The sequence below is a fragment of the Vitis riparia genome, chromosome 12, assembly GCF_004353265.1.
Source record: "Vitis riparia cultivar Riparia Gloire de Montpellier isolate 1030 chromosome 12, EGFV_Vit.rip_1.0, whole genome shotgun sequence".
NCBI lineage: Eukaryota > Viridiplantae > Streptophyta > Magnoliopsida > Vitales > Vitaceae > Vitis > Vitis riparia.
This window is the reverse complement of record NC_048442.1, coordinates 14713670-14728413: the sequence shown is the minus strand read 5'-3', so window position 1 is coordinate 14728413 and position 14744 is coordinate 14713670.

Below are 14744 nucleotides of genomic sequence, written 5' to 3'. Positions count from 1 at the left end.
TTTACTTGGAGCGGTGACTTGAATGATCAAATTAAGTCTAGGCTTGATTTTTTTTCTTGTAAATGAGGAGTGGGAAAATCATTTCAATGGGACAATGCAGTGCGTGATCCCTAGACCAGTGTCTGATCACTTTCCTATTTTGTTGGATGGGACAAGGATGAAGAAAGGCCCTTTGCCTTTTAGATTTGAAAATATGTGGTTAAAAGAGGAGGGGTTTAAGGATTTGTTAAATCTTGGTCGGAGAGGTTTAACTTTAGCGATTCTTCAAGTTTCATTTTGGTTGCAATGGTGAGAGCATTGAAGTTTAACTTGAAAAGCTAGAATAGAGAAGTTTTTGGGCAAACTGAAGTTAGGAAGGCTATGGCGTTGGAACAAGTGGTCTTTTAGGATTCAAAGGAGAGGTCTTGTAATTTGTCCCTTAATGAGGTAGAAGCAAAAAAGGTAGCGAGGAAGGAGTATATAAAGGAGGTCTTGTTGGAAGAAATTTCTTGGAGACAGAAATCAAGGTAAGTATGGTTAAAAGAAGGGGATAGAAATATTAGTTTTTTCCATAAGATGGCTAATGCCCACAACAGAAGGAATTTTTCGGCAAGAATTAAGATAAATGGAATGTGGTTTTTCAAGGAGAAGGATATTATGGAAGTGGTGGTTCGAGATTTTTAACATCTGCTTTTTGATTCAAGGGATTGGAAACCAAGTTTAAATGGCCTATTGTTTCAGGATCTTAAGGCTCAAGAGGTTGCTTGGTTGGAGGAGCCTTTCTCAGAGGAAGAGGTCTTTAATGCCCTTTTAGGTTTTAATGAGGATAAAGTGCCAAGGTTGAATCATTTTGCCATGGCCTTTTGGTAGTTTTCTTGGGATTTTGTAAAGGATGAGGTGATGGGCCTTTTTTGGGAGTTTCGTGAGCTTGGCAGTTTTGAGAAGAGTTTGAATGCCACTTTTTAAGGATTTTAATTCATAACTGAGGATTTGAGGGATTTTTTGGTCAAGTTGTTAGCCAATAAACTAAAAAAAATGGTTCGAAAAACGGTTTCCACAACTCAAAGTGTGTTGTGGCAAGGAAGTAAATATTGGATGCAGTGTTTATTGCTAATGAGGTCATTGATTCAATTTTAAAAAGTAATGAGAGTGGTATTTTATGCAAACTAGACATAGAGAAGGTTTATGATCACATGGACTAGTCCTTTTTGTTTTCGGTTTTGCAAAAAATGGATTTTGGGGTGAAGTAGATTGGATGGATTAAGCGGTGTATCTCCCCTCAGGTTTTGGTGAATGGAACCCCCTCAAGTTTTTTTCCAAGTTCTAGAGGACTGCATCAAGGGGATCCTTTTTCTCCCTATTTATTTGTGATTGCAATAAAAGGTGCTCAGTTGTCTCTTGAAGAGGGCAATGGTTGGAGGTTTCTTATCTGGTTGTTAAGTGCAGGGTAGGAATAGGGAAGGTGTTCAAATTTCCCATTATTGCTTGCTGATGACACTCTAATTTTCTGTAAGGCTTCTCGGGATCAAATAACTTATTTATGTTAACTAATTATGTGGTTTGGATGATGATGATTTTAGGGTTAAGGATTAATCTGGAGAAAAGTGAGTTAATTCTTGTGGGAATGGTGGAAAATTTAGATGATCTAATTGTTGAGCTTGGGTGTAAAGTGGGTAATCTCCATCCTCTTATTTGGGTCTCCCTTTGGGTGCTCCACTTAAGTTTGCGATAGCTTGGGATGGAGTAAAAGAGAGGTTTCACAACAGGTTGTTCATATGGAAGCAACAATATATTTCCAAAGGGGGAGAATTACATTAATTCGAAGTATTTTTATCTAATTTGCTCATTTATTTTATGTTTTTGTTCTGTATGCCAAGAATTGTTAGATTAAGGGTGGAACAGATTTAGAGGAACTTTCTATAGGGAGGTGGGGTGTTAGAGCGTAAACCTCATCTTGTTAAGTGGGTGTTTGTTTGCCAAGACAAGAGGAAAGGGGGTTGTGTTTAACAGTCTTTCAATTCTTAATAAGGCTCTTCTTTGCAAGTGGAGTTAGCATTTTGCAAATGAGAAAAGGGACTTTTGAAATTAGGTTATCTGTGAAAAGTATGGGGAAGAAAGACGAAGGGGGGGAGGGGGTGAGTGTGGGTTATTCAAGAGGTGAAAGAGGGATATGGAGTTAGGTTGTGGAAAGCGATAAGGAAGGATTGAGATCTTGTGAGAACTAGGTGTTCCTTTTGATGGGTAATGAGCAGAGGGTGCTTTTTTGGAAGGATAAATGGTGTGGGATAATCTGTTACATGTGTTGTTGCTTCTTATTTGCTTTAGCCATTTCCAAGGATGTGTCGGTGGAGGATGTTTGGAATTATGGGGGGTTGGAATCCTTGTTTCTCTAAACCTTTTAATGATTGGGAGGTGGATTGCATGGAGAGATTTTTGGCAAGTTTGCATGGACAGAGAGTGGGTAGGGATATATGGAAGATACTTTCTTTGGTTAGTGACAAAGAGTGGTAAGTTTACAGTTAAGTCCCTCTACAACACTTTGGAACCAAACAATGGCAGATCTTTTCCAATGTGCAGAATTTGGCTTTCTTGGGTCCAACCTAGAGTTAGCTTTTTTGCATGGAGTTAGAGTGGGGTAAAGTTCTAACTTTGGATCAAATTTAGAGACGAGGATGGTTGCCTTGTGCATGAAGAATCCATATATCATCTACTTCTCCATTGTGAATAGACAAGGTGGGAGTTGCTTTTTGCGCTTTTTGGGGTGTCTTGGATGCTATCTTCATTGGTTAGAGAGCCTTTACTAGGGTGACATGATTCTTTTGTGGACAAAAAGCGGCAAGAAGGTTTGGAAAGCAAGGCCTTTATGCTTGTTTTGGACAATTTGGAAGGCAAGGAACAAAATTGCGTTTGATAATGAGATGTTTTCTTTCCAAATGTTGAAAAGGGATTTTGTTTGCTTTCTTTGGTTAGAGTCTAAGTTGTTTATAGAGAATTGTCCACTGACTTTAGTAAGTTTTTTTGAATGGTCGGGTACTTGTTAAGACTCTATTCTTGTTTGAGCCTTGGTGGTGAAGGGAGGTTTGTTTCATGTATACCTTGAGTCACTATTTTGACAACTCTTTTTAATTCAATTTGAATCTTTATTTATCAAAAAAAAAAAGTAACTTTTGCTTAGACCCAAACATTTTGATCAAATTTCACATTGTGCTATTGATATAGTAACACTATCGATCTTTTTCCATCATTCTTTTTTTTTTTTTTGAAAATATCATGTACTATGTATATATTCATCATTTTTTTTCTCTTCAAATTTTGTTGAGCAACATTAACACCTAAACTTTGACTAGTTCATGTGATAAAATCTGAGATTTGACTTTTGGTCCTCAAAATTTGGACCTTGCACATGTCAAAATTTTGTGCCAAAAACATGCTAACTAGTAGAGAGGGCAAGGCAACAATGGAACCTCTTGATAACCTTACTAAATGAACAATGATACAGACCCTTAAATCTATGCTCTATAACCTTATAACTTTCAATATTCAATAAACTAATACCCCTTAATGTTTAACATTCTTCCAATGAACCTATTTAGTTCCATGTTCTCCAATAATTACTAGTCAACAATATTTTCCAGATATGCCTATGTAATAAATCCCACAAAATAGTTATACTAGACATCCCTTGTATTTTTGTGGGTCAATATGCTATTCATTTGCCAATTATGTTGAGCAATTTTACACTTCTATAATGGGTGTTTTGATCCTATGACTTGCCTTCATTCATAATTATACTGATTAAAAAAAAAACAAAATCTTTGACATAAAAAATAGCATTATATTACTTACCGAAGATCTTAATGCCATCTACGCAACTGCAATTAAATAACGCATCGATTGTTCTACCCGAAAAAATTGTACTAATTTGGCAAATGAAATCTAACCAATTCCATAGATAATCTATACAGCCTGAAAGAGTAGCATTTGCACATGATAATCATGATTCAACAACAGAAAACAAAGCAATCGAAGATTATGAAAAAAAATCCAACAATAACACATCAAAATTACCCGCCAAAGGAAGCCGAAACTCTAAAGGCGTTTGCAGACAGGGCAAGTGATGTAAGGCAAAGAAACTCGAAATTGGGGAGGAATGTGGTCCCTTTACTCAGCTCCATCATCTGAAAACACCTCTACCACCCCAAATCTCATCTCACAGGAGAAACGACAGAGAAGATGAATAAGGGTTTTGAACTTTGGATTGAGAAATTGGAGAAATTAGAGAGTAGAAGTAAAGAAAGGCTGTTTTTTATTTTATATTTTTATTTCAAATAAAGATGAAATTGGAAAAGGAGCTGTATGGATATGGATAAATGATGTCAGTTGCTTCGCCTTCAAGGAACGACTTCCCCGCTGTCCGCTAGCCTACCTCAATGTTCGAATATGGGTCCATCTCTGATCTCTCTAGAATTTATATATAAACTTGGTCGGCTCCACATGGAAAGCACGTGGACAAGTTAGGCTTAATATTATATAAATATGATTTATTTTTAAAAAATTATCAATTTTGTTTAAATAAGATTTTTTGGACACAATATTTTACAAAATTTGTAGAAAACTAAAATAATAATTTTATTTTAAATTAAAATAAAGAGATTATATTTTAATTGGTATTTATAAATGTTACAAATAGATAAATCTCATTTTTATGACACTGTCGTGATTATAAAATAACTAGATTTTGAACTTTTAAACTGAATTTTAGATTAAAATAATTATTTAGAATTTAAAATTAAGTTATCTTCATTTATAATTCTATGCAAATAAATAAGTTATTTATTAAAAAAAACTAGTTTGGTAAAATTTCTATAATTTTATTATTATTTTTGAAGATGAACCCTTGATACAAGCAACAAGATAATTGTCAATATTTTAAGAATCGAATCGTTCATTGAATCGGAAAAGTTACCAGTTCATTGGTCAAACCAGCAATCGAATCGGTGACGTCATAATATATATTTTATATATTATTAAAATTAAAATAATAAAAAATTATGAATATTAAATATTAAACATAGTATCAAATTTATAATCAACAAAAAAATAACATATTAAATATAAAACATAAAAAGTAAAATTAAAAAAAATAAAAATCAAGGTCGGTGGAACTGATGCAGCCATGCGGCTTTGCTTGGTTGGTGTAGTTGTTGCGAGGAGGGGGATGAAGTGAGACTTTATACTCGTCAAAACGGCATCGTTTTGATGCTAAGAAAAAAAAAATCAATTGAACTATCCAATTCGGAGGGAATCGATCGATTCGTGTTTAGCGATAGATTGCATTTTTCTAAATCAAATTATTAGTCTTAATAAATAATTGAAGGCATATTATTACACCTAGAAAACATTGACAAAACATCTAAATTGTAGCAAAACAAAAGATTATCAACATTCACAATTTAATTCTTAAGATAAACACCAATCCAATAAAACTCATCATGGTAAACAACAAAACAGTCCCAATTGAATTTTCTAATAATGAATATCAAGCAGTGAAGCAATACAAACCAAGTTTCATAAGACAAACTTATGGAAAGAAATCAATAGGTTTCCTAAAGAAATCAATTACCAAGTTTCATAAGACAAACACAAGCCAATCCAATACAACCCATTTCATTTTTTTCTATCGATTACAATGCATGGATAATCAATCTTGTGAAATGGAAACCATATTAATAGTGAGTTGTCTCAAAATGGAAGCAACAATATTGAGCAGGTTGGTTTAAAAACATCTATCTACCTTCTGCCTTTCTCGATCAGTTGTTCAGTCATAATCTTATGGCTAGAATTTCCTATAAATAATGTGATCATGTTCTGAATTAGATTGTATCACATAAATGAAAATGTTAAAATAGTTAGATATTAATACTTGATTTTTATCGAGTTATATCATTAATCATAATGCTATTTCCTTTTTTTTTTCTCTAATTTGTCTATATTTTCATTCAATTTATTTCTAGCATATGTTTCTCATTTTTTGACATTTTTTTTTCTTTAGATAACATTGACTGTCGGCCTTTTGTTTTACTTTCTATTTCTTTCTTCTATGAAGAATTTGGGTCCATATTCTTTGACAATAATCAATCCTAAAGCAACATAATAACCAAAATAGATATGAACAAACTATATTATTGTAGACATTAAATTTCAAAAGCAAATATATAAGAATGAACAATAGAAACAAACATATAATAAAAAAGAGAACATAGAAAAAATAAAAATGAAACGTAGTAAAGAAAATGGATTGCACATGAATTATTAATGTGTAAGAATAATTAAATGATTTAGACAAATGAATAAAAGTAAATAAAAAAAAATTATAAATGTATAACAATATTACAAAGAATAAGTAATATAAAATAAAATAATCTAATCTAATATAAATAAATAAAATCAACAAGGTAATCGAGGAATATGAAAATAACAAGGCGTAAAACACATTATTAAAAATGATGAACTCTATATTGATTATTAATTGAGAAAAATATATTCAAATGACAAAGTTGTTAGAAAAATTAGGCTAATACAACCTAAGGTAGTCACCCTAGAGGGGGGAGGGGGGAGTGAATAAGGTGATGATCTCTTTTTGTAAATCTAAATTGTAAGAATGTAAGAGATAAATTATATACAAATATATAATAAAACAATATAAAAACAATTGCATATAAAATAAGAGAGTAGGAAAAATAGAATGCAAACACAAGATTTTTATAATAGTTTGGCGCAACCTGGCCTACGTCCATTCTCCTCTAACTTTAATCCCAAGCTTGAGGTTCCACTATTTAAAGGCTTCCAAACCAAGTCTTTAAGCAATACAATTGGATTATGGTTCCCATCCACCATTTTAGACTTTTGACTCCAAGCACCCTTTACAATCTTTAAGAGATACCACACTCTTGAACAATCTCTCAAGTGATACCCCACACTTGAGAATCCCTAAGTGATATCTCACACTTAGATTCTTCTTCTCAAAGATATACAAATAATTTCACAAAATCCTATTATAAAACTTTAGGCTCAAATGATACAAGAAAACAAGGATTGAATGGTGCACTAATGATATGTAAGTTTTAGAACAATGGTACACTTAAAAACACTCTCCCAAGGCTCAAATATATTCAAGAAAGGTTTAGGAAGGTTAAATTCATGAAACAATGAAGATTGAAACTTTTTTATAGAAGAAAAAAGCCAAACTAGCCATTGGGGGTTCGACCAATCAAGCTGGCGGTCAATCGGTTGACTAGTCGTTAGTATTTAATACTTGATAGGTGACCATTAGATCTCGACCGCCCCTTGACTAGACCTTGACCGGTTGAGGTGGGGATCGATTGACTGGTTAAACAATTGTTCTGGAAGGGAGAGAAGGTTTTTTGCACATCTCGACCAGTTGAGTTGGGGGTTGATCGGTTTCTCATCCGGTTGAACCAGTTGAGCCGTTTTTGGCTCAATTACCATCATTTTCAACTTAAAACCTTTTAAACAAATTTGAAAAACATTTGACACAAGGTTTTAGTTGAAAACATGAAATCGTCTTATTTTAAAATATTTAAAACAAAATAACTCTTGGATGATTTTGGTGCATAAATAAATAATGTAATGCATGAAAAACCTAGTGTACCAACAACCTTACAAAGAAATATTATGAAGCTTAGGTCTTGAAAAACACTTCTCTTTAAGGTATTCTTCTTCTTATTAATTGATTTCTCTTTGGCTTGATTTTGTCTTTGTAATTACCACTTTGGAAATCTTCTTGCCTAATCACACTTGAAAAATAATCATTAGTTTTAAACCTTATTTTGTTATCATCAAAACTGAGATTAACCAAACCTTGGTTTCACAAAAGTAATTATAAATTAAGCAGTGAGTGGGTGGGCCTTGATTTCTTCACATTGGTGAGTCTTTTAAAGGATATTTACCAAGATGATGGCAAGTTGGCAAGGAAGGTTTCTTAGGGGAGACGAGAAAGCAATAAGGGGGCTTTGCCTCCTATGTGTTGACAATGTTTACTAACTGATTGTAAAAAAAAATATATATTTAAAGGTTTTGAGTTATTGGTATTGGAACTCAGAGTTGATCTTAGAATATTTACCTAATTGGAAAGTGGAAGCTATCATGGGTAGAAGAATTTTATTTTAAGGTTAACTTGTTGATAAGTATTGAGGAGTGATATTTTTGCATGTTTTCTTATTCTTTATCATACTTTTTAAATGCAATGAGTATACTTCCTATGTAATGGGTTATGTCTTCTCCTCAATGTGCCTTATTTTATTTTATTTTTATGCAAAAAAATAAAAAATAAAATCCTCAACGTTTATATCTAATTATATAATTCTATGGTAATGTTCAGTACTTATGAAATTTAGACCCTTAAACAAAATTCTCTAGAAAACCCTATTTCTAAGGAGTGCGTTGAAACCATAGGTCTACTCAAGCACTCATGCCTAGTGTGATTTGTGGACATGAGTTGCATAATCCCTACATCACAGGCATAAGTGAAGGGATCGGATCACTACAATCTCTCCACTCAACAGGGTCAACTTTCCATGGGTATTTCTAGACAAATTTAGATCATATATGGGCTCTATATATTGAGCTCCTTTGTAACCATTTCGATATAGCAAATGAATATATAGATCCCATTATATGAATTATTCCATTTCTTGTTAACATGTTATCAGAGCAGGTTCGTTTATGCTCTTTGGTATCAACTCCTTGATTCTACCCAACCTGCCACAACCTAACAACGACCTAAAAAAATGACTAAATCATACTCTTAGATAGGAGGGTCTCCACCAACAATGACCTCTATTTTATCATAACTCACCATGAAGATGGTCGAGGTGCTGAACAAGGCCCTAACCCCAACTGTGGTGGCAGATACTACCCCGATCGACATAAAACTCGATGGATTGAATTATGTACTATGGTCCCAAGTTGTGGAGATGTTTATCTTTGAGAGAAACAAATTAAGGTACATTAACGGTGATTTACCCCAACCTGCTTCGACCGATCCATCATTCTGACGATGAAGAACTGAAAACGTCGTCATCAAAGGCTAGCTCATCAACACCATGGATTCATCCCTCGTTAGCATGTTCATCTGATATCCTACTGTGAAAGAAGTTTGGGACGCCATCGCTATCACTTTCTTCAACGGGAGTAACACTGCTTAGGTGCATAAACTTCAGCGACGGGTGAGTAGGCTATGACAAAATGGTGGATCTCTGGAGAAATTTTATAACGAGATGCAAGGCTTGTGGAGGTAAATAGATTTTTGGCAGCCAAACCCCATGGAGGGCCTTAAAGATGTGCAACGATACACCACAATTCTCCATAATGAGAGGGTCTATGTGTTCCTCGATGACCTTGATGATCGACTCGACCAAGTCAGGAGCACCGTGCTATAGATGCAACCATTTTCGACAATTGAGCAAGCCTACGCACGCGTCCGATGAGAAATGGTGTGACAGACAATGATGGGGAATGGTTCTAATGAAAGGATGAGAACTGAGCTAACTTCCAAGGGACTGAAAATGGGCTCGAGCCTATCTGGCAAAGAAAGAGCTCTAGTACTCAATAAATCTAATCCCACTAGCCCAAATTCAAAGCAATAGACAGAAGGCTTAAAGTGCTCCAATTGTGGAAATTCTAAACACACACGGGACACTTGATTTAAACTCCATGGATGCCTAGACTGGTGACATGAGCTCCAGGTTAAAAATAAACTTGATGGCACCAATATTGATCCCAATACTGGTAAAACAACAGTAGTAGCAGTAGAACCCCAATTATCTCTAATTCCTACTGACTCTATGATTACTACTGAAGAAGAGCATATTTTAGATAATAATTCTCATGAGTTTCACATCTTTTGAGTAGTAATTATGCCTAAAACACTCAATTAGCATGTTGTTGTCCTTGCAGGAGTTACTAACAAGTTTTATGAAGTTTTGGAGTCATTTCAAGGTATGATTTTGATAAATTGGTGACAAAAGAGATGAATCAAATTGAAGAAAACAAATAAAGTTGATGATGATCCAAATGCATAATGAAAGAAGCAATGCAATCGGTTTGGATTGGGATTTGGAGCTTAATTAAAGGTGGTGGAGATGGATTAAAAATGAAGAAATGAGAGAAATTGCAAGGAGGAGTCGAAAAAGCATGTTTTTCAATTTCGCATGACCATGTGAAATTTTCGCATAGTTATGCGAAATGAAATAGAAAGGATGTTGGTTGCAGCATACTAAGGGAAAAGTGAAAAGCAATTTCGCATGACCATGCGAAATTTTCGCATAGTCATGCGAAACGCTCCAGAAGAACGAAAATGAAGCTGATGGACTTTCCACTTCACACCATCATGCGAGATTGCTAGGGGCTCGTGCGAAAATGCATTTTCTCCAGATTCCTTGATGAAGAAGCATCCAGAAGACCTCTAAAATGTTGCCAAGTGTCCTTTTAACCTTAACCTATAAATAGAAACGGGATTGACTCATTTAAAAACTTTTGATACATTTTCTAATTGTAGAACTTTTCATACTTCTTCTCTCTATATAATTCTTTACTCTCCTTCATTTTCTCTCATTTTCTCAGTAGCCAAACATGTCTTGTGAGATCAAATCTCCAAGCATGAGTGGCTAAATCTCGTTTTTCTCGAAGGAGAGAGGATCTAGAGGCAAGATTTATGGTGAATTAGAGAATTGAGCTTGAATTGCAAAGGTAATTTGATCCAATTGATTGATTAATTGAAATTTGGGGATTTTTCTCTTCAAATTATCTTGGATGATTACTACAATGCAAGCTAGGTAGATTCATTAAAATTTTAATGCTAGATTTGATGAGATTGAATAGTTGCATTGTGTGAATCATTGGAAGATAATTTAAGATGAATTGAATATATGATTCAAATTGATCTTTTGGATTAGATTACCTAATTTGAAAAGAAATTAGATCTAGACCTAAAGCTAAATCAAAAATCGGTTTAGATGAAAATTTAGGTTTTCAATCTAACTTGATGAAAATTAGATCTCAACACCTATTCAACATGGAAATTGCTCTCTAGAAAATCCTAACTCCGAGAATCTCACATCTTATTAATTTTCTTCTCTTTTACACTTCATTTTCCTTTCAATTTGAATACATTGTTATCTTGAGATTTTATCATGCATTTTCAAATCAATTTCACTTGATCACAATCATTTCTTATCATCTCATTCAAGCCTTAATTACTAAGAATAATCCATCCTTGTGGACGATACCTAAAAACCACTATATTACAGTAGTTTGTACTAAAACCACTTTTTGATCGGGTACAAATTGCTATAGAAGAGTGAATTAGGTTATAAATTTTGTTTTGATCCAATAAACGACAAAAATCCGAGCGATCACTCTACCAGCAACACACCAAGTATAGCATCTCTTTGATCTACTAGAAGCGGTGAGTGCAACTTGTGGATCCTAAACTCCAAAGTCACAAATCATATGACATTTGATGCACAAGACTTTTGCTAGCATATCGCTCCTAGGTGAACTAGCATTGTGAATGCTAATGGCGCTATTTCATCGGTACAAAGGGCTGGAACTATGATGCTATCACAAGCCCTGTCACTCTCCAATACATTATTTGTGTCATCCCTATCTCATAAATTGCTCTTTGTCAGTCAACTTACTAAGGACTTAAATTGTACAACACTGATGTACCTTGATTTTTGTTTTATCTAGGATATTCTCACGAAGAAAATTATTAGGCGTGGTACTAAGAAATGGGGACTCTACTATATGGATGACTTTAGTATGGGACATGCACATCATGTGGGACAGTCGGGTGATTCCAAAATAGAATAGATCTGGCTCTAGCATCGACAACTCGACCATCTGTTATTTGGGTATTTGAAGCGTTTACTATTTAGTTTATTTTATGATTTCTCTATCTCAAATTTTCAATGTGAAACCTATATTTTGGCCAAAAGCTACCGAGTAATTTATTATTTACATAAGAATAAGAGTGATGTTCCTTTTAGCTTAATTCATTCTAATGTGTGGGGACCATCTGCGAAATCTACTCTATCAGGTTATCGCTAGTTTGTTCTCTTTGTTGATGATTGCACTCAAATAACGCGACTCTACCTACTAAAAAACAAAGATGAGGTTTTTACTGTTTTCTACTCTTTTCACACAACCAATTTTCTGCTTAACTCAGAGTTCTTCATTCTGAAAATGGCGATGAATATATGAATCGACAATTCCAAGAGTACTTCTACCAATAGGGGTTGATACATCAGACCTCATGTCCTTAGACTCTAGAGCAAAATAATGTAGCAAAATGTAAGAATCACTTTAGTCTCGAGACCACACATGCCCTCCTATTAGGTGCACATGTACCTAGCTCTCACTGGCATGATGTGGTTACAATTGTCACGCATCTCATCAATCGGATGCCATCTTGGATTTTGGGTTTCAAGACACCTCGACAAGCCTTAGCCGCGAGTATATCATTGCTTCCGGCTATGATGCTTCCTCCCCGAACCTTCAGATGCATTGTCTACGTTCATCTTCATCGCAACTAACTCACCAAACTTGACTCTTATGCTCGTCGCTGTCTTTTTCTAGGCTATGCCACCAATTAAAAAGGCTACCGGTGCTATGATCCAACCAATAGGCAGCTCTATGTTACTATGGATGTCACATTCCTCGAGTCCGAGATGTTCTATCATCCATCCAATTCTTCTCTTCAGGGGGAGACACACAATGAAGAGTTGAATTGGTTCAAGGACATCCCATTGACTATAGAGCCACCAACTACCATGGATATGGAACAGACTATTGAGACACCAACGCCAACTATTGAGACACCAACTTCGATAGTTGAGACACCCTCTCATTCTACAATACCTCATGACCTAACTTCTGAGAATATTCCTGAAGAGATTCCTGATGTAAGTTCTCCTTTTGTCACAAAACATTTAACTGACGATGGTTATCAGTTACCTCCCAGGCACAATCATGGCAAACCACCAGAATGCTACTCTCCATATACTGAGACACACAAATCAAAGTACCCAATTGCCAATTACGTCTCAACAGAGAAGCTCTCAGAACCCTTAAAGAGCTTTTCTAATGAATTATCGGTGCATCACATTCCTACAAGCATAGAGGAGGCTCTACAAGACCCTAAGTGGGTCCAAACGATGAAGGAAGAAATGGAAGCATTGTTGAAAAACAAAAGGTGGATTCTTGTCCCCTTACAAGAAGGCCACAAGACAGCGGGGTGCAAATGGGTAATTTCCATCGAATACAAGGGGGATGGGTCGATTGAGAGCTACAAAGCAAGACTTGTAGCAAAAGGATATACGTAGACTTACGAAGTTGACTATATGGAGACCTTCTCACTTGTAGCCAAGCTAAACACTGTAAGAGTCCTTTTATCCCTTGCAACGAACCTTGACTAGCCGCTACTCCAATTTGATGTAAAAAATGTGTTCCTCCATAATGACCTTAAGGAAGAAATTTATATGGATATTCCCCTTGGGTACACTGAAATGTTTGGCAAGACGGTGTGTAAACTACAACGCACCCTATATGGCTTGAAACAGTCTCCATGAGTTTGGTTTGGATGTCTCAGCCTAGTAATAAGAAAGTACGAGTTTCAACAGAACAATTCTAATCACACTCTATTTCTAAAGCATCAGCAAGGCAAGGTAACAACACTAATAGTGTATGTAGATGATATGATCATCATAAGAAATGATACCGAGGAAGTTGCAAAACTTCAAAAATAGTTGGCAGTAGAGTTTGAAATGAAGAGTTTTGGGTGAGTTGAAATATTTTCTAAGAATTGAGGTGACTCAATCTAAACGAGGTATTTCTCTTTCCCAACGAAAGTATACCCTCGATCTATTATCAGAAGTTGGATTGCTAAAGTGTAAACCGACAAATGTTATAATACAACAAAATCATTGGCTTGGAGAATACCCTAACCAGATTCCCATTGATAAAGGCAAATATCGGAGACTGGTTGGAAAACAAATTTATCTTTCACATACCCGACCTGATATTGCCTATGCGGTCAGTGTAGCAAGTCAGTTCATGCATTGCCCGAGTGAAGACCATATGAATGTAGTGACTCAAATTTTGAGATATCTTAAGGGAACCCTAGAGAAAGGAATTATGTTCTCAAAGAATGGACACTTGGAAATTACAGGGTATACCGATGCTGACTGGGTAGGAAATATTTCCGATAGGAAATCCACATCAGGCTACTTCACATTTGTTGGAGGAAACCTGGTAACATGGAGAAGTAAAAAACAGAAAGTAGTAGCACTATCTATTGCAGAGTCGAAGTTTCGAGGAATGGCTAAGGGATTATGCGAGTTACTCTGGCTAAGAAGATTGTTGACAGAAATTGGCTTTCCTCCCAATTGCGAGATGAACTTGCTTTGTGATGACAAAGCAAACATTGATATTGCCCATAACCCAATCCAACATGATCGAACTAAGCATGTGAAAGTAGACTGGCATTTTATCAAGCAGAACTTAGAAGCTAAGATAATCTGATTCCCATTTGTCAAATCAGAAGACCAACTAATAGACATCCTCACTAAGGTTGTGTGTAGTAATATCTTTCACAACTCACTTGACAAGTTAGGCATCAACAACATCTATGCACCAACTTAAGGGGGAGTGTGAACATGAGTTGTACAATCCCTACGTTACAG